We start from the raw sequence: 22,269 nt of genomic DNA, 5'->3' as shown, positions 1-22,269 counted from the left end.
CTTTGCATTCCTTAAGCTTTCCCCAAAGTGAAGACTGGGGAAAGTCATTTCAGAACTTAAATATTTCCACTATAAAAAGCTGATAGGGAAAGTTAGGTGGATAAGAGCACCAGCCCTGGAGTCAGGAGTACCTGAGTTCAAATCTGACCTCAGACACTTAATAATTACTTAGCTGCTTGGCCTTGGGCAAGCCACTTAACTCCATTTGCCTTGCAAAAAAAACTAAAAAAACAGCTGATAAATAACAAATGGATGAGACTAATTAATTCACATTACATTTCCTTCTTCTTGGTGGAGAATTGCTAGAAGCAATTGTCTGTTCCATCCCAAATGCTTGCTTGACTTGGTTAACTCCAACTTTAGTACTCCAACTAGTATTCAATATTTCCTTGGGAAGAATCAAGAACTCACAACTTCCCATCTCCCCAGGGCTCTCAGAGTCTATTTCCACTTAAAAATGGAAAGAATAGAACAGTAATAAAAGTACTGGCTAGGAAGTCAAAGGATATCGATGATGCTCAGTCATTTTCAGTCATGTCTGACTCTCTATAACCCCATTTGGCGTTTTCTTGACAGAGATACTAGAATGGTTTGTTATATCCTTTTCCAGCCCATTCTACAGTTGATGAAACTGAGGCAAACAAATTGAGTGATTTGTCCAGGGTCACACAGCTAAAAAGTGTTTGAGGCCACTTTGAACTCAGAAAAATGAGTTTTGAGTTCTCCTACTCAAGATAACCTGGAAAAGAGCAGAAAGGCTCTGCTCACTGGGGTTGGAGGGGTAGCCTGCCAGAAGGGTGGCCTGCCAGAGCAAAAGAACTTCAGCCTCCCAGAGGCAGCCCCAGGGCACTGGGAGCCATGGCTCATAGCAGTGGGGGAGTCTCCTGAGCTACACCCTGGGGAGCACCAGGCACAAATTGGGGGAACAGCAGGGGGACCTTTGCCAGAAGCCCAGCCCTCAGGGCACACAGCAAGAAGCTTGACCAGGCAGCTCAGCCCAGTTCCAGGAACAGAAGCAGGCAGAGCCTGTAAGCAGGAGCCCCCAGGGCATGAGCCCATTGAACCTAGGGAGGGGAGTGAAGAGAGACTGCAGAGCTCTGTCCTCTGCCCCTGGAACAGGACTCTGGGGCTCTGAACACATTCAGATCCTGATAGCAGTCTAGGCCCCCCCACAGAACAGCAGGGCTTCCCCACCTCAGCCCCATGGCAGATGGGGGCACTTATGGTCATTCACAGACCAGAAAAGAGGACAGAGCCTCACACACTGAGACCCTTGTGGGAGAGTCCCAAAAGCTCAGGAAGCACCCCAAAACCAGGCCCAGGCTGGGAAAATGAGCAAGCAGAGGAAAAAGAGAAACACCATTGAGAAATATTTTGCAAATGAGCCCAAGAAGGATCAAAATACTCAGTCTGAAGATGAGGAAGCACATGCTCCTGCATCTAAAGACTCCAAGAAAAACAGAAATTGGGCTCAGTCTATGGCAGAGCTCAAAAAAGACTGAAAATCAAATGAGGGAGTTAGAAGAAAAACTGGGAAAAGAAAGGAGAGAGATGCAGGAAAAACATGAAAATGAAGTCAGCAGCTTAGTCAAGGAAATCCAAAAAAATGCTGAAGGAAATAGCATGCTAAAAACCAGCTTAGGTCAAATGGATAAAACAGTTCAAAAAGTTATTGAGGAGAAGAATGCTTTAAAAAGCAAAATTAGCCAGATGGAAAAAGAGATAAGAAAAGTCTCTGAGGAGAACAAATCCTTCAGACAAGAATAGAATTCAGGGAGATTGATGAATTTACCAGAAATCAGGAATCAGTATTTCAAAACCAAAAAAAATGAAAAATCAGAAAAAAATGCAAAATATCTCATTGAAAAAACAACTGATATGGAAAACAGATTTAGGAAAGATAATCTAAAAATTATTGGAATGCCTAAAAGTCATGATCAGGAAAAGAGCCTTGACATCATTTTCAAAGAATTACTATACGAAAATTTCCCTGATATTCTAGAAGCAGAGGGCAAAATAGAAATGGAGAGAATCCACCGATCCCCCCGAGAAAGAGATCCCAAAAAACCAACCCCTAGGAATATTATAGCCAAATTCCAGAACTCCCAAGTCAAAGAGAAAATATTACAAGCAGCCAGAAGGACTCAGTTCAAATATCGTGGAGGGGCAGTCAGGATCACACAGGACTTAGCAGCAGCAACTACATTGGAAGCTCGTAGGGCTTGGAATATAATATACTGGAAGGCAAAAGAGCTTAGAATGCATACCAGAATGAACTACCCAGCAAGCCTGAATGTCCTCTTCCAAGGAAGAAGATGGACTTTCAGTGAACCAGGGGAATTTCAAATGTTCCTTTTGGAATGGCCAGAGCTGAATAGAAGGTTTGATCTTCAGATACAGGACTCAGGTGAAGCATGGATATTGGAGGAGAGGGGGGAAATATGAGGGACTTAATGAGGATGAACTGCATGTATTTCTGCATAGAGAAATGATACTAAGAATACTCATATGAACCCTCTCAGTTAATAGAGCAGGTAGAGGGAGTCTTTATAGTTGAAGCACAGGAGAAAGCTGAATTTGAATATAAAATATGGTATAAAAATGGAGTCAATAGAAAAAAGGGTAATATAATGGAAGAAAGAAAAAGGAGAGGGGGAAGAGGCCAAGATATTTCATATAATAAGATTTTTCTTTATTACAATGAGCTATTGCAATGATATGGAAGGGGGGGAGGCAAGGGGGAATGACGGAATCTTTGCTCTCATCAGAGGTGGCTAGGAGAGGAAACAGCATATCTACTCAATGGGGTATAGGCATCTGGAGTAAGAAGGGGGGGGGGAACAGGGGGAAGGGGTGAGGATGTGAATGAAGGAGGAGAGGATGGACCATGGGGGTGACAGTGGTCAGATGTAACACATTTTCTTTTTTTACTTCTTGCAAGGGGCTGGGATTGGAAGGCCTGTCCAGGACCATAGGGCCAGGTGGATGCTGAGCATAAGGGGTGGTATGTGGACTCAGGGCCTCTTGGCCCCAGGGCTGGGGATCTGTCTGCTGTGCCACTCAGTGACCTTGCAGCAGAGTCAGAGTGAAAGGAGAGCGAAAATATAGTACACGGTAGTGGAGAAATAAGAAAGGAGGCAGTTGCAATCAGCAATGTCAACAGTAGAAAAATATGGAAGTAACTTTTGCCATGGACTTCTCATAAAGAATGTGATCCACCTGCGACAGAGTTGTTGGTGTTTGAACAAAGACTCAAGCACACTTTTTATTATTATTATTTGGGGGGGGGGAGGGTGCAGGGCAGATGGGGTGGGTGGCCTGCCTGGGGTCACATAGCAGGGTGATCATTGGGTGTCTGAGGCTGGATTTAGACCCGGGTGCTCCTGGCTCAAGGGCCAATCCTCTGTCCGCCACCCAGCCACCCCTACTATTATTACTATTTTATTTTATTTTGGGTCTTTTTTTCCTTTTTTTTTTTTTGGTTTTTGCAGGGCAGTGGGGTTCGGGTGGCTTGCATGTCACATGGCTGGGTGATTGTTGGGTGTACTGGGCTGGATGTGAGCTCGGGTGCTCATGGCTCCAGGTCTGGTGCTCTGTCCATTGTACCATCTGGCCATACCTACAATTATTAGTATTATTTTTTTAATTTTATTTTTTTCTCCCCTTTATCGCTCAAGCAAGTCTATATTTATGGGGGGGAGGGGCATTTTGTTTACTCTTAAACAAGAATATTTTATTAACGTAAAAAACCTTATTTGTACAAAATGAGAATAAATATTAAATAAAAAAGCGAAAAAAAAAAAAGAAAAGTGAATCTTTCTGATTCCAAACCCAGTGTTCTATCTACTGTGCCAACTATACAGCATCAAAGGACCAGGGTCAAATTCTGATTTGTCATACTAGTATGACATCTCATACCCGTATGACATTGGACAAGTTACTTCATCTCTGCAGGTCTCTGTTTTCTCATTAATAAGATGATTATTAGAGTAGATAGCCCCTTATTTTCTTCTAAATCTGGATTTATGATGCTATATGGATGTGCTTAGAGGTCTCTGATCTCAATCTGAGACTTTAGGACCCTTCTGAATCTAATAGAGAATTATCTAACAGCAAATTTCACAGCAATTCATTTAATATGCAACAAGTCAGTCAGATCTAGTTAAAAAACTGCCACTGGTTGGTGGCTCACAAGAAGATGACCATTGTTATTGATAGAAACATTGGAGACCCCTGAGAATTGGTTTAGCATTTACAAATAGGTCAACAAACAGTATGAGTGCAGATCTTTTTTTTTATTTTTTATTCTCATTTTGTACAAATGTTTTTTATATTAATAAAATATTCTTGTTTAAGAGTAAACGAAATACCCCCCCAAATATAGACTTGCTTGAGCGATAAAGTAAAAGGGAGAAAAAAATTAAAATTAAAAAAATATTAGTAATAATTGTAGGTATGGCCAGGTGGCACAATGGACAGAGTACCAGCCCTGGAGCCACGAGCACCCAAGCCCACATCCAGCCACGTAGACCCAACAATCACCCAACCATGTGACATGCAAGCCCCCCGATCCCCACTGCCCTACAAAAACCAAAAAAGAAGAAAAAACAGACACAAAATAAAATAGTAATAATAGTAGGGGTGGCTGGGGGGTGGACAGAGCATTGGGCCTTGAGCCAGGAGCACCCAGGTCCAAATCCAGCTTCAGACACCCAACGATCACCCTGCCATGAGTCTCCAGGCAAGCCACGCAGCCCCATTTGCCCTGCACCCTCCCCCAAATAATAATAATAATAAATGTGCTTCTGTCTTTGTTCCAACACCAACAACTCTGTCATGGGTGGATCACATTCTTAATGATAAGTCCATCGCAAAAGTTACTTCCATATTTTGCCAACGTTGCCATTGCTGATCGCAACTCCCTCCTTTCTTAATTTCTCCACTACCATGTACTATATTTTCTCTCTCCTTTCACTCTGACTCTGCTGTAGGGTAGCTGAGTGGCACAGCAGACAGATCCCTGGTCCTGGGGCCAAGAGGCCCTGAACCCCCATACCACCCCTTGGGCCCAGCATCCACCTGGCCCTATGGTCCTGGACAGGCCTTCCAATCCCAGCCCCTTGCAAGAAGTAAAAAAAGAAAATGTGTTATATCTGACCACTCTTCCCCCATGGTCCATCCTCTCCTCCTTTATTCACATACCCACCTCTTCCCCCTGCTCCCCCCTCTTTCTTACTCCAGATGTCTATACCCCATTGAGTATATATGCTATTTCATCTCTAGCCACCTTTCATGAGAGCAAAGGTTCCTTCATTCCCCCTTGCCTCCCCCCTTCCATATCATTGCAATAGCTCATTGTAATAAAGAAAAATATTATATGAGATATCTTGGCCTATTCCCCCTCTCCTTTTTCTTTCTCCCATTCCATTTCCCTTTTTTTCTATTGACTCCATTTTTACACCATATTTTATCTTTGAATTCAGCTTTCTCCTGTGCTTCAACTATAAAAGCTCCCTCTACCTGCTCTATTAACTGAGAAGGTTCATATGAGTATTATCAATGTCATTTTTCTATGCAGGAATACATGCAGTTCATCATCATTAAGTCTCTCATATTTTCCCCTTCTCCTCCACTCTCTATGCTTCACCCGAGTCCTGTATCTGAAGATCAAACCTTCTGTTCAGCTCTGGCCATTCCAAAAGGAACATTTGAAATTCCCCTCATTCATTGAAAGTCCATCTTTTTCCCTGGAAGAGGACATTCAGCCTTGCTGGGTAGTTCATTCTGGGATGCATTCTAAGCTCTTTTGCCTTCTGGTATATTATATTCCAAGCCCTATGAGCTTCCAATGTAGTTGCTACTAAGTCCTGTGTGATCCTGACTGGAGCTCCACGATATTTGAACTGTGTCCTTCTGGATGCTTGTAATATTTTCTCTTTGACTTGGGAGTTCTGGGACTTGGCTATAATATTCCTAGGGGTTGGTTTTTTGGGATTTCTTTCTCAGGAGGATCGGTGGATTCTCTCCATTTCTATTTTGCCTTCAGCTTCTAGAATATCAGGGCAATTTTCCTGTAGTAATTCTTTGAAAATGATGTCAAGGCTCTTTTTCTGATCATGACATTAAGGTATTCCAATAATTTTTAAATTATCTTTCTTAAGTCTGTTTTCCATATCAGTTGTTTTTTCAATGAGATATTTCACATTTTCTTCTGATTTTTCATTTTTTTGGTTTTGAAGTATTGATTCCTGATTTCTGGTAAATTCATCAATCTCCCTGAATTCTATTCTTGTCTGAAGGATTTGTTCTCCTCAGAGACTTTTCTTATCTCTTTTTCCATCTGGCTAATTTTGCTTTTTAAAGCATTCTTATCCTCAATAACTTTTTGAACTGCTTTATCCATTTGACCTAAGCTGGTTTTTAGCATGCTATTTTCTTCAGCATTTTTTTGGATTTCCTTGACTAAGCTGCTGACTTCATTTTCATGTTTTTCCTGCATCTCTCTCCTTTCTTTTCCCAGTTTTTCTTCCAACTCCCTCATTTGATTTTCAAAGTCTTTTTTGAGCTCTGTCATAGACTGAGCCCAATTTCTGTTTTTCTTGGAGTCTTTAGATGCAGGAGCATGTGCTTCCTCATCTTCAGACTGAGTATTTTGATCCTTCTTGGGCTCATTTGCAAAATATTTCTCAATGGTGTTCCTCTTTTTTCTCTGCTTGCTCATTTTCCCAGCCTGGGCCTGGTTTTGGGGTGCTTCCTAAGCTTTTGGAACACTCCCACAAGGGTCTCAGTGTGTGAGGTTCTGTCCTCCCTCCTGGTCTGTGAATGACCATCTGCGCCCCCTTTGCCACGAGGTTGAGGTGCGGGGCCTTGCTGTTCTATGGTGGGGGTCTAGACTGCAATCAGGATCTGAATGTGGTCAGAACCCCAGTGTCCTGTTCCAGAGGCAGAGGATAGAGCTCTTCAGTCTCTCTTCTCTCCCCTCTCTCAGCTCAATGGGCTTATGCCCTGGGGGCTCCTGCTTACAGGCTCTGCCTGCTTCTGTTCCTGGATCTGGGCTGCTGAAAGACCACCCTGCTTGCTGTGTGCCCTGAGGGCTGGGCTCGGTGTGTGAGCTTCATCTGTCAGAGGTACCCTGTTGTTCCCCCACTTTGTGCCCAGTGCTCCCCAGGGTGTAGCTCCGGAGATTCCCCGCTGCTGTGAGCTGGGGCTCCCAGCGCCCTGGGGCTGCCTCTGGGAGGCTGAAGTTCTTTTGCTCTGGTGGGCCATCACTCTGATGGGCCACCCCTCCGACCCAGGGGAGCAGAGCCTTTCTGCTCTTTTCCAGGTTACCTTGAGTAGGAGAACTGCCTCAGTGGGTCCCTCTGTGGGCTCTGTCTCTCGAAAGTTTATTTAAAATCCTTAGTTTATAAGTTTTATCAGAGAGCTCCTAATGGATCCTTTCTTGTTGCCATCTTGACTCTGCCCCCCATGAGTGGAGATCTTGATGGCCCCTGGGCTTCATGGTCCCCATTTGTAAAATGAAGGATTTGGAAAAGGTAATCTCTACAAAGCCTTCTTAGTCTGAGCCTGTGAAATGTGAAATTCATAGGGAGGAAATATGCCAACTCAGATTTGTTCTAGGATTCTAGGTTTAGATGTAAAGCCCCTAGAAGTTTGGAACCAGAAGGGACTTTAGATCACATAGAAGTGATCTCTAAAGTCTAAAGATCTAATCTAGATTATCTAGAGATTTTTAGATTTTGTGTCTTGTAACTCTTGTTGTAGTCTAGTAAAACTTATGGACTCTCCTAGAATTTTAAATGCAAAAATCCCTTAAGAATCCTTGATCATGGAGCAGCTAGGTAGCACAGTGAGTTCAAATGCATCTTTGATAATTAATCCTTACTTAGCTGTGTGACCTTGGGCAAGTGATTTAACCCCATAGTCTTGCAAAACAAACACAAAAACAAAATCCAAACAAAACAAACAAAAAAAACCAACCCTTGATCAAATCAAATTTCATTTTTAAGATAAGGAAACTGAGGCTGATTGAAGAAAGTGAGTTTGCCAAAGTCACAGTGCCACTTCCCAGGTCATTGATGATTATTCAGATCACATTTGCCTCTTGGATTTATGATCATTCTTTATTGAATTGTATGGCATGTAACTTTTGTGCCCATGTACAGAAGTGAGAAAAGGATTCATTGCATTAGAGGAGAACCATCAAAGCTTCAGCCACAGCTGAAGCACAGCAGGGTGCCAACCAGCACTGGTTAATTTCTTTAAAAGTCATCTAGTTTCTATACATGCACATATGTTAAAAAAAACCCTACACAATTCTATCTATTAACAGGCCCACATACTGCATTGAACATACAGAAGCCCTGAACTGCTATTGGAACAAATATTTTCTGGCATAACTCTAGTTACAGTTCACTAGGTACTGAGCAGTCTGACTTACCAGACCATCAGAAAGTATGAAACAACATTCTTCCATTTACCATTAACATTTTAAATTCTCTAGAACTTTCCATCCTTGCTCCATTTTTCCCTATTCCTGCCACAACTGTTTCAGAAGCAAATGATTGTTCACATTATCACAGTTCAGTGCAATCTTTTTTTCCTATGAGAATATGTTTGTCATTTGTATAACTACATTTGACAAACCCTGCTGATATCCTACAAACAAAGACCTGAGGTCCACAATGGACCATCAACTTTTGAGTGGTATATTTTCCAAGAAGAAAGCTTTGACCAAGTTTCCCTTTCATTGATTATATAGAAATCCCCATTTTTGAACACCATAGAAGATGAATCACTAACATCCTCTTTCAATTTCTAGGCTCAACTTACGTTATTAGTAATTACTATCACCCCCACCCCTATATGCATACCCAAGTCTTCTATGCCCCAGATTAAAATGCCATGTTCCTTCAATCTTTACACAGCATGATTTTAATGGTCTTTATTATTTTGGTTAACCTCCACAAAACATTCTCTGACTTGTTGGTGCTTTCACATGGAGGATGTGCGGGCATGTACACACATATTACACACACACATATGTGTGCACCCGGGCATGCACACACAATATAACTCTCCATATGTTGTCCAACCAAAGTAGATTGCAAGTCCATCACCAACCTAGTCCTGGATACTTGACCTCTCTTAATGCAACCTAAGATGGAAACTGATAGTTTTGGGCTATCATAAATATTGTTGATCTTGGAATGCATTGAAATCACCAGATTTTTTTTTCAGATGGACTGAGGTCTAGTCATGTCTTTCCAGATGGGTCCCAATAATTACTCTAGTAAAATATTTTTTACTCTGTATTAACTACTCTCTCAGCTTTATGTCACTTGCAGGTTTGATCAGCATGCCATCAAGGCCTTTACCCAAGTGATCAATTAAAAAGCTAAATAGTCCAGTGCCAAGCCAAGATCCCAAAACATTCCATAAAGACTTTCTCTAAATTGACATCAGTCCATTAATTACTATTTTTTTAAATTCTAAATCTGCCTAATCATATTTTCTGGCACATTCTTCTTCTTTATCTTTTTCATATAAATAACATGAAAGACTTTTTTAATTGCTTGACCAAAGCCTAGGCAAATTACGTCCATTTAATTCTGTTAATCTGCCAATCCAGGCACTGTACAAAAGATAAAAACCAAAACCAAAACCCCAAAAAAAGCAATGAGTCAGGACAATCATGATTTGTTCTTACTGAAGACATACTGGTGCTCTGGGATCAACCTTTCTTTCCTAAATTTTACATGAACCATTCCCTTAAAATCAGGATATTGATCCCTCTCTAATCCTCCAGCACTTCTTCCATTCTACCTGATTTTTCACAGGTCACTGACAGTAGTTCAGTAATCATATCAATAAGTCAACAAGCATTTATTTTCTACAATTCGTCAATTATTAGGAATGAAAAAAATGATACAGCCCCTACTTCTAAGGGAGTTGTATTCTATCAGCATGCATATATGCTAGTATATAGAATAAAATTTTAAAATACTAGATAATTTAGAGAAAGAATGGTCTCCTGAAGTTGTTAAGTATCCAAAAAGACTTCCTAAGGAAGGGCTGCTTAAGCTGAACCTTGATGAAAGTAAGGAATTACTATGAGGTATGGGTGAGGAGAAAGAACATTCCATGCATGGAAGGCACCAGAATGAAAGCACAAAGATGAGAATTATTAAGAAGGTTAATTTACTCAGGTCATGAGATGATAGTGTACAAGGCGAGAAACAATAAAAGTTGTAAAGGTGATTTGGGGTTGGATTAAGGTAACAATTTGTTTTTAGAGGAATGATATAAGACTTGCAAAGCTGGCAGTTCTTTAAGTACTTTAAGTTTTATTTCATCTGTTCTCTCTTAGCTTTCTCAAGAATCTATTCTTTATTAGTCACTTTTGTTCAATTTTCTCCAATCCAAATATCATTTTTCTTAGAAGAGAAAAACAGAAGAATGGGATAACAGCTCCATTTTCTCTCCATCATCCAGTATCATTGTCCTATCCACTCTAAGCAACAGGCCTATTATCCTCTTTTATCCTCCCGTTTTCCTGAATATCAAGAAAATTCAGCACTGGATAGCCGGAGAAATAAAAGAATGTGAAAGATTTTGTTGTTAAATATGGATGCAAAATGCCAAAATAATTTTCAAAGATAGAAGACTTGGATGAAATTGGATGTGGCTATTTGAAATCAGATTAACAATGAGCTGATATATCATAGACCACTGGGGTTATAGACTATTTGATATTTAGAATGCTTTATATTGCCTTTCTTTTGACCTCTAGTTGTCCTTCCCAAATGTCATCTCTTATATAAAGCTTTTCCTGATTTTTTTTGCTGCTAGTAACTTTTTCCTTCTCTCAACTTCCATTATAAAAAGAGATCAAGTTTCAATAGCATATTTAGGTTCACTAAAACTCATAACTGTTCTCTAAGGCAAACTATACAAGTAATAACATTCCCATTTTACAGTTGAGGAACCTGAGACACAGGTTAAATGACTTCCCCTAGGATTGGAACCAAAGTCTACTAAAAAGTCCTGAGGAAAAAGAATTCTTCTGGTCACTTTAGGTATACCCCTTTTTGATTAAAAGTCTCAGTCAAGACAACCTGATTCAAATTTTGTTTCTAATATATTCAAGCTATATGACCCTCAACTAAGTCATGTAATCTCTCAGCAGTCCTAGATGTCTCTAAGCCTAAGAGTTGCAGAGTCATACTAATGGACACCATTGGAGGAAGTTTCTTCAACCAGAAGTTCCACCCTTATTCTCCATTTGAATGAATTTAGCTTTGGCAGTTAAAGAACTTAAGGTAATCTTTTCAGGTAGAGAAAAATTCAGTGTGTGGCATAAAAGCATTTTAGTTTCACTGAGAGTAATGCTGACTTTAAGGCAATGATCTGTAATTGCATGCAGGACATTATTATGTCTACATGAGAAATGTGCATTTCAGTCAATTCCCTTTTATTTGGTTAAAGGAACAAAACCATTCAGCTGAAAATAAAAGAACTGATTCAGAGAGGAACAATTTGGCTGGGATATTAACAGAAGTAGGAGGGTGACCATCAAACACTGAGCCAATAAGGAAGCAAACTTCATGCTTTAAAAAACAGCAAAAATCTTCTGATGTTCCAGCTAAGAAATACTCTGGTTTTGAGGTTATACAGATAACCTGTGAAGGCAATCAGCAAGGACATACTGATGACTTCCTAAATACAAAGAGCTATGGACATGGAAAGAAGCAGGAGATTAAGGCTATGGCCACAAGCTTGTAATCTTGTGAGTTTTGCATGAATCACAGCATTGCAGATTTGAAAGGGCCCTCTCAGGGGTCATTTAGGACAATCAGTATCTGAAAAAATATTCCCTCTAATATATGACTGATAAGTGATCATTCAGTCTGTTTTTGAAGACCTCCATTAGGAAACCCATTATATTTTTGGATGACTTTAACTGGTACTCAGTTTGAAAGGAATATACTTATACTTTCTCCCAGGTAATTTACCTACTTCACTAGGCTTTGTATGGAAGCACTTTACAATCCTTAGGTGTTACAGGAATGTAAGTTATTTCTGTCATATTACGTGATTTTTAGGATACTTTTTCTTAGTCAGAAGAGTAGATTTAGTCAGGATTTAAAAATTTGTGTGTCTGGTAAGCTGAAGCAAACCTTGGAAAAGTGCCAAAATTTAGGGTAAAGCGTGAGGTGTGATGTAATATACCCAATATACCCAATATTCAAATGAATATGTAATTTCATTCTTTCCTGTTATGGAAGTGAAATCCATCAAACCTAAGCATCCAACACGGATCTTACTCTATTACTCCTATAAAGTATACCACAGGTAACCCATCTACTGTGGAGCTATGGACCTTACTCAATTTTCCTAACATTTCTTTATGTGCATATAAAGAAATATCTGTTTGGCCTCTGTTACTCAATTCTTGTTTTTGTGCTTTTTCATTGTTCTGGTTGCCTGTCCTCCATTCTTAACTCACAGTAAACACTTTGTATTTATTTTGCTATCTAATTTCCTTATGAGTAAAGCAAAATATAAGATAGAGTGTTGGACCTATAGTCAAGAAGACCTGAGTTCAAGTGTGACATCAGACATTTACTAATTCTGTGACCCTGGAGAGTTCATTTAATTGTTTGCCTTAGTTTCCTCATTTAAAAAGGAGAAGGAAATGGCAAATCACTGCATTGTCTTTGCCAAGAAAACCCCAAATGCAGTCATGAAGAATCAGATACAACTGAACAACATCTTTTATTGTCTTTCACATAATCACATAGAAAGAGCTTAATAAATGTTTGCTAATTGGTGGACATGTAGTTTCTCACTGAATAGACCATACTCCAGGTGAGAGTGGGAACTGTGTGTTATGGTCTTTATAACTCTAGCCCATAGGACAATACCTAATACATTAGTAGGTGTTAAATGATTGGCAAATGAAGGTTTTTCAGACACAAAACTCCCCTTAAGAAACACTTTCCCAAAGTTCAAGAAGTAGGGGAGTCAGGAAGGGAGAACTAATTCTAGCCCATAGGAAAATACCTAATATATTAATAGGTGTTAAATAATTGGTGAATGAAGGTATTCAGACACAAAAGCTCTCATTAAGAAACACTTTACCAAAGTTCAAGAAGTAGGGGAGTCAGGAAGGAAGAACTAAGAACCATGATCCCATCTATAGTTCCTCTCAAGGAAGAGAATATAAGCTCTAGCTTCTTTCTATTAAGGATAACACCACTGTATCTGAAACACAGAAGGAATTTGTTGAAAGAATAATATTACCAAATCAGGTATCATCATTCTCAGTCATCTAATTATGGACAAAATATCAGATGCTGTGAAGAATTGATAATACTACTATATCAATCTCAAAGGTGTCCACAGTTACTTTGGCTTACTCCCCCCCCACACACACTTTATTCCATTAACATAGGTGATTAGAGGGTTCTTCTTTAGTTGTGTCTGACTTCATCACCCATTTGGAGGTTTTCTTGGCAAAGATACTAGAGTGGTTTTCCATTTCCTTCTCCTGCCCAATTTGTAGATGAGAAAACTGAGGCAAACATGAACACACAACTACCAAGTGTCTGAAACCAGATTTGAATTCAAGAAAATGTGTCTTCCTGTCTCCAGGGTCAGCACTCTATTTAGTGTGCCACCTAGCTGCCCCTGTTAGAGAGTAGAGAAAGTTATTTTTTGTGGATTTGTGTTCACATAACTAAGCTTTCCCTTTCCATTTTATAGAGATAGAACCTAAAAACAGGGCAGTGGATATATGCTGATGGCCTTTTCAATACAGAACTATAGCTTGACTCCAATCCAACTCAATACCAAGAGATAGCAGTCTGGAAATGACAGAATTCTGCTTCCTTTTCTTCAGATAAAGGGCTCCTAAACTCATAAAACAGATCTTTTTTTTTTAAGCGACTGAAGATTATTTCAATAATTTTTTCTGGCAAAACTTTATTCAAATTCTATTTTTTGCAAATATAAATTTCCCTGAGCCTAATAAGTATGATAGGACAGACATTCACTTTGACTCCAACACAGTTTGCTGCCAGCTCAAACTCCAGATTTAAAAAAAAAAGTATTCATTTCTGGCAAACAACATGAATTGTCATGCCAAACACATATCCCCTCATTGCTGAGATACACATCTATTAAATTCTCCTTAACAGGGAAAGTGGCTCAGGTGCTAAGTTTAGCTTTCTAAGCTGCCTTCTTTTCATACCCAAACTGCATTTCTAACAGCTCCAACATCAGCTACAAGAGTTAGATAAACAGGAACATCTCTTCCACGTTGCATTAAGATTAAGTCAGACTGAGAATTCGACCTGGTGGTATCCAATTTTCTGTTCATTCCCAAAAGGGCTTTTACCTTCCACTCAGACCCATGCAAATGAGAATTGTGAGCTGAGGGAAAGGTGTCTGATAGCCAGAGAAATTGTGAATTTCCTTGTGGCTGTCCAGTACAGAGGGCTATGTCTTCCAGGGCAAGAAAGGAGCTTATGCCAATCTGCAGCTGGTGCATTTTTATTTCTAAACATATAAATATTCAGAGTTCCAGTCATAGTCACAGAAAAAAATGGATATGCATTTAAGGCTAATTCATTCATGGACATGATGATTAAAATAGTTGGCATGAGGATGATAATACTCAGCAAATCTTTCTACTACCATTTGTGGGACAGCCATCATTTCTTAAAGACTGCTCCAGAACTTTGAAACCCACAGAGTCACAGATTCCTAAGAGTTGGAAGGGGATCTTACAGATCATCTAGTGCATTCCATGCCAAAAGTTTTCTCCAAAACACTTCTAAGCATGAGCACGCTGATTTTACTGGAAGGCCACCAGTATTGGGAAACTCGATATCTTATTAGGCTTTATGTATTGGTCCCAGATTCAGTTGCTAGGTCTACAAGGGTGTGAAGCATCAGGATGAATTCTGAAAAGTTCCATCAGTGAGCCAAAGCCAAAAATGCAGCTCTTTGATGCTGTATTATAAAACCTCAGCTTTACACTAAAAAGGAAACCCGTCTCCATTACACTTCTTAGAGCTATGCACTTGCTAATCTTATCCCTCTTCAGAGGATCAAAAATGAGATAAAAAGGCATATGGAATAAAGAGGCAGCAGGTTATAGTGAAAAGAGCACTTGGCTCTGAAGAGGTCTATATTGACATCTTTCTGCTTTCAACATTTATCAGGTTAATGACTAAGAACAAATTGCGTCATCTCTCTGAGCCTCAGCTTCTTCACCTGTAAAATGGGGATGGTAATAATAACTATAAGGGCTTTATTTCTTGGATCATAGGATTGAATAACGTAATGGAAACAGTTTTATAAGATGAAATTGCTTTAAAAAGCAAAATACTAAAATTGAATGTTAAAGTGAGGTAGCACAATAAAAGACTGGACCTGAACTCAAATCTAACTTGAGACACTCAAGTGACCCTGGGCAAGTCACTTAACCCTGTTTTCCCCAGTTTCCTCATCTATAAAATGAGCAGGAAAAGGAAAAAGCAAACCACCCTAGTATCTAAGTCAAGAAAGCCCCAGAGGTTACAAAGAGTTGGATACAATTGAAAACAATTAATTATTGAAAACAAAAAACTGAATCTTATATAATTATCATTAGCAAGTTTGATCCTGGAGAAGACAAGCGAAAATGTTTCTTGTTCCATTTCTTGCAGAACTGGTGAATTATAGGCACAAATCAGTACAAACAGAAACAGATTGTGTTGGTAAGCCTTTCTGAATTTCTTTTTTCTCTTTCTTTTTGTTCTTGGTTATGAAGTATGGCTCACTGGGCAGAGGAGGAATATGACATATTTATAAAGGAAGGTTATATAAAAACAAAATATAGTAAGATTAACACCTTAAAAATAAATAAAATGTAAACTTTTTATAATGTAAGTTGTTATATAAATGCCAAATATCATTATCAGTTTCAGTTCTTAGAATCTCCTTAGTTACTGTCCCTAGGACTGAGGACTTTGAAATTCACAGAATCCTCATAGAATCATAGCAACACAAATGTGCAGAAGATGAAGGGATCTTGGACCAATCATATTGTATTTAAAGTGATATGAAGGGGCAGCTAGGTAGCACAGTGAATAGAGCACCAGCCCTGGAGTCAGGAGTACCTGAATTCAAATCTGGCCTCAGACACCTAATAATCACCTAGCTGTGTAGCCTTGGGCAAGCCACTTAACCCCATTGACTTGCAAAAAAACCCTAAAAAAATAAAGTGATATGAAGACCAGAGATATGAAAAGTCATGTAGATATTTAAAGGTAAAGTGTGTTCTAGAACTTAGGTGTTCTTGGTTATCCTCTGCACTTAATTCAGTTCTGTGTAATTTAACAGTTTATAATTCCAGTGGAAAGAGCCTTGGACTATAAATTAAATAACTCTAGGTTCTAATCCTACTTTACCACTTACTATATGTCTTTCTATTGAAAAGTCTCTGAACCTTCCTACATACAATTGGCCTAATAATATCTGTCTTTGTGTTTGTTTAGTTCCTTCAGTCATCTCCAACTCTTTGTGATCTCATTTGGTATTTACTTGCCAAAGACACTAGGTTTTGCCATTTTCTTCTCCAGCTCATTTTAGATATGAAGAAACTGAAGCAAACAGGGTTTAGTGACTTTCTCAAAGTCATAAGAGCTAGGAGGTATCTGAATTTGAACTCAGGTCTTCTGATTCCAAGCCAAGGGAGTCTATCCACTACACTGCCAAACTGCTCAATAATATCTGCCTACTTTAAAAGATGGGCGTGTGTGTGTGTGTGTGTGTGTGTATGTATAATATCTATATGTGTAAGGATATAGGTATACATATATAAGTATTAATATCAATAGAAAGATATATGAAAATATTTAGAGGTTAAAAACTAATTACTCAAAAATTTTTCAGGCATCCTTATTATCAGTTAACATTTATTGAGTGACTATGGCAAGGTACTCAATCTCAGATAAAGAGGCATGTTAGCTTTGTCTTCCCTAAGCCTCTTCTCTCTCACAGTTTTTGGTATAGTTGATGTTCAGTAAATGATTGTTGATTTATTGATATTAAATAATTCAGAGGACTGATAACTTTCCCTGGCTCTAAAAATAGGGATAATCCTCCTATTGTTGAACATCATGAAATTGGTATAAGATATCTCATTGATTATCCTGCTTATATCAGTGCAAAATGGTGATAGAATTCTGAACTTTGAAAAATGTTTCTGACACTAGCTGTGAGACTACAGGCAAATGACATAATCTCTCCTTGCTTCTATTTTCTGCCTACTATCTGCTAGACATTGTGGGAGGCAAAAGGACTACAATGGCAAAAAAAAAGCTCCAAGAAGCTTTTGTTGGAGACAACATGTAACATATAGGGTATACCTTAATGCAGTTTTAAATGACCAAAGTATAATATGCATATATTAACTTTATTATAAATAGTAAATATAACTGGAATCATTCTTAGATCCTTCTAATTGCTATTAAAGAAGGTACTATTAACTGATCCAACCAGTTTGGAACCATGTCCCAAAAATAATTACTCCATACACCTTTTGACCCAAAAGAGATCAAAGAAAGAGGAAAGGGATTCATATATCCAAAATATCTGTTGTAGTTTTTTTTTCCTTCTGTGATGACAAAGAATTAGAAGTTTAGGGAATGTTCATCAAATGGAAGATGACTGACAAAGTTATGGTATATGAATGTGAGCTCTAAAATATGATGAAGATGGTCTCAGAGCAAATGAAGACGTATCACCTCGCACAAAGTGAAATGAGTAGAACTAAGAGAACAATTTATATTATTACAAAAATATTGTAAATAAACAACTCTGAAAGAAAATAAATCTTTCAAAGTTGTTTATTTATAATATTTTGTAAAAACTGATCAACACAATGACCAAAATCAATTCCAAAGGACCATGACAAGACATGCTGTCCACAACCAGATGGAGAGATGATAGACACAGAATTCAAGTTAAAACATATTTTCTTCTTTTTTATCTTTCAAAAATGGCTAATATTTGTTTATATCAGAAGCTAGGTAGTACAATAGATAGAATCCCAGGTCTGGAGTAAAAAGGACTAAATTTAAATCTAACCATAGATATTTTCTAGCTGAGTGACCCTGGGCAAATCACTTAACCCTGTTTGCTTCAGCTTCCTCATCTATAAAATGAGATAAAGAAGGAAATCCACGCTAGTATCTCTGGCAAGAAAATTACAAATGTGATCATAAAAGGTAAGAAACAACTAATCATTAAAGGGGGGGGAGCGGCAGCTAGCTGGCACAGAGGATAGAAGAGCTGGGGCTGGAGTCAGAAAGACACATCTCCCTAAGTTCAAACTTAGCCTCAAACCAGTACTAGCTGAGTGACTCTGGGCAAGTCACTTAATCTTGTTTCTCTTAGTTTCCTCATCAGCAAAATGAACTAGAGAAGAAAATAGCAAAATACTCAAGAAAACCCCAAATGAGTCGTGAAAAGTTAGACAGGAATTGGAAAACACTAAAAAAACCCAAATGCTTGATATATATGTACATATATATATATATATATATATATATGTACATATATATATATATATATATACATATATATATATATATATATACACATACATATATATATATATGATTTTGTTTTTACTGTCTTCTCATTGGGTAATGGAGAAGAAAGAGAAGGAATAAAGAAAATTAAGAGCAGAAAATAAAACTGAATTTTAAAAAATTAAGTGCATACTGTTTCTATATAGAATATATTCAAGGTAGTTTTATGAAGGAGCCCTTGGAAGGTCTGGGTTCAAGTCCTGCCTCTGATAAATACTTGTATGACTTTGAAGAGCCATATAACTTTTCAGTGTTCCCAGACAACTCTCCAAGACTATAAATTCCAGAGTAGGCTTTATTTGGTAGAGGGGTACCAAAAATTCCTTGCATCAGTGAAATTACAGTTCTAGATCAATTAGCAAATGCTATACAGTGTATATTAGCACATTATTAAACACTACATAAATTTCAATTAATGCTTAATTGTTGCAGAATAAAACTTCCCTTTTGAGGTTCTATCTCTTTGGTTCCAAATCCTAAGTCTAACCTAAGGGAAAAGTAGACTAAATATCTATTACTAACAGGATCTTAATCATATTTAACCTCCATTAGCCACAAATATTCAGGTTTCTGTACTAGGTTCAGACTTAGCATCTTTAATATATTATATTATTTTAAAGTTCATTGTTCTTATCAAAGTTCATTAACATATATTATCTCATTCAATCTTCACAATAATCTTGTCTGGAGTAGAACAGATATTAGTATCACCATTTTACAGAAAAGAAAATTGAACCTCAGAGATCCCATGTGACTTCATGCAGTTAACAACTGAGTTTAATCTAGAATTCAGCTCTCCTAATTTCTAATCAGGTATTCTTCATGAGACTAAGAGGAAAACAAACACCACAGCCTACTATGTGCTAGGCATTTCACAAAATTGCATTTCCAATTGACAATCTTAGTTCACGATAACAGGTTTTGCTGGAGGAATAGTCAGAATTGAGAGAAAATTTGCCCTGATATCACCCTAAAATTAACCGGCAAAGGAAAGTACAAATACTAAGGGGTGCCAAGAGAACAGCCTGAAGAAATAGCACCCAGTTCACCTCTTCATTCCTTAGATACAGTCATCCCCCTTTTCAAATCACAAAATATCTTCATATCAGGAGTAGTTTCAGTTCATCCCTCCACAATTAAAGAATGGTGGAGCCTTCCTGATAGACACTGTAGCCTTAATTTAATTTTCTTTAATCACCCATTGCATCATTTAAAAAACTAATAATGAGACTGCATGCTCATACCTAGTGATAACTCAATGTATTAGTCACTAGCTCATCGAAAAATAATCCCAATGGATAATATGTCAAAATAGCATGAGGCACTTTAGCTCTTATTGGGCTGATGGATTTAAGGCCAATCTTTAGGAAATGATAATGTTGCTCTGAAGATGAATTTACTCATAAGAGATGCTCCATGAAAAATTACTTATTTGGAGGCTAATAATTTATGAGGTCCAGGTGGAAGAGGGCATAAACTTAATTAAAGTTTGAAAACATAATAGGACCAAGGGCAGTGCATCAATTTCTGAGTCTCCAATCAGGGAGGTAATAACCTTAATGGGCATAAGAAATCTGGGGTCTGGATTTGGGAGGGCTTTTTAGATGTTAAATTATCCAACTGAAGCAGCCGCTTCTCTCACTACTCCCACCTCCTTTCTTTTCTCCTCCCCAAATCAGTGGTTATGAGACCAATTCATCTGAGCTCAGGAGAGTATTGCAATGGATTCCATCACATATACTTTATGTGGTTTTCTAATGAAACAGGGGGCAAGGCTAGTTGCCACACATTTATTGAAGGCTCTGTACATCTTTATCTGAGAAATAATTCAAGCTACCCGACAGGATGGGCTGGGATTCCCTGATGCCTATAACCCAAGTGTAGCTGTGCATAAAAACATTTTTTAAGATTCATTTGTATTTTCACCTGAGGAAAAACTAATCCAAATCTAAACATTCCTGAGCTATCTTAGAGGGGGGGAAATTCACAGCACACAATATGGAACAAGTCTGAGCTCTCTAAGTAAGCATTTTTAATGCACTCCATTGCAAAGTAAAGTTGTATATCTGAGATATAATTTGGTAGATTCAATAGCTCCCCACTGGGGAAGATGCTGATTGAAAAGGCTGCAGTGCCATTGAGTCCTCCTTCACACTGAAAACAAGTCTAAAAACATCTTCACTGGGCACTTGGTTCATTTTTAAAAGCAGAAGTTGCAATTTTTTCCCTCAAAGAGATAGACTAGTTCTTTTTGGCTACAATCTAGTAATATCTAAAAGTAGAGATATAGACCAGAAAATCCTGATATTGGTCAGTGTGAGAATTCTCTGATTTACACATACATATTTTATATGTGTGTATTTGTATATGTGTATTGTGTGCATGTATAAGATAGGGATTAGAATCATTATCTCATTAGCATAGTGTGCAGAAAGTCTTTCTGCCAATGCAAGGTAGTACCTTTTCTACAATTTATAGTTAAGAGCTGCTTAGAACACTGAGATCCAGTATGTTAGAGACAGGGTTAGAATCTGGATCTTATTGGGTTTGAAACCAGTTCTCTATGCATTAAGGGCAGCAATGGATAGAGTGTCAAACCTGGAGTCAGGAAGATTCCTCTTCCTGGGCTCAAATCTGACCCCAGATATTTACTAATTATGTGACACTTAGACACTTAGGCCTGTTCACCTCAGTTTCCTCATCTGTGAAATAAGCCAGAGAAGAAAATGGCAAATCAGTCCAGTATCTTTGCCAAAATTATCCAAGAGAGGGTCATGAAGAGTCAGACACAAATGAAATGGTTGAATAACAATACCACAATGATATAGAATATTATTCTTTTAATTAATAGTTCACATTTGCCTTTCAACAAGAGTCCAATGCATAAGTGTCACCAGAAATGGCCAGATGTTTATTCTTTTGCCCTTTCACACACACACACACACACACACGCGCATGCACCACAGAAATATGAAAATGGATTTTTTTTATCAAAAAAGAAGTAATTACTGTTAAGTCTTTCTTCCATAAAAATAGTATCTATTAACATTTCAACTGTGCTGAGCTACTCTCTTGTTTACATGTGTGACTGTCAATTATGGTTAAGGAAATCTGTGATCCTCACAGAGCATCCATCAGTTCAATTTCTATCTGCCAAATGTTAAAATCTTGCACCCTTTCCACTACAGTGCACTCTTGTGAATAAATATTTGAAGAAATAAGAGTTTTTGACCTAATAGGAAGGCAAGGAAATATAGTCTGGTTTTTAATTTTTGAGTATTTTTCTTCAGAAGTAATAAGAATTGGTCACCGTGTTCAAAGGAACATTGATTGGATTTGGAGTTAGTGTACTTGGGTTCAAATCCCAGCTCTAACACTAATTATTAGCCAAGTCGCTTAATTTGTAAGGATTTTATGATTTTTCATCTGTCAAATGAAAGGTTGGATTTGGTGATATCTAGCTCCAAAGCAGGGAGTTGGTCACCTAAGAAATGCCATTCGAGAGAAATTAAGGAAAATCCTCCAGTCCAAATTAGCTTTCCTACTAAATGTATGAAAGTGCCTAAACAATGTTGCTGCATAAACTTGCCATCTAGAAGAAATACCGAGCCATTTTGTATCA

Source organism: Macrotis lagotis, chromosome 8 (assembly GCF_037893015.1).
Source record: "Macrotis lagotis isolate mMagLag1 chromosome 8, bilby.v1.9.chrom.fasta, whole genome shotgun sequence".
Lineage (NCBI taxonomy): Eukaryota > Metazoa > Chordata > Mammalia > Peramelemorphia > Peramelidae > Macrotis > Macrotis lagotis.
Note: the sequence above shows the minus strand (reverse complement) of the source record.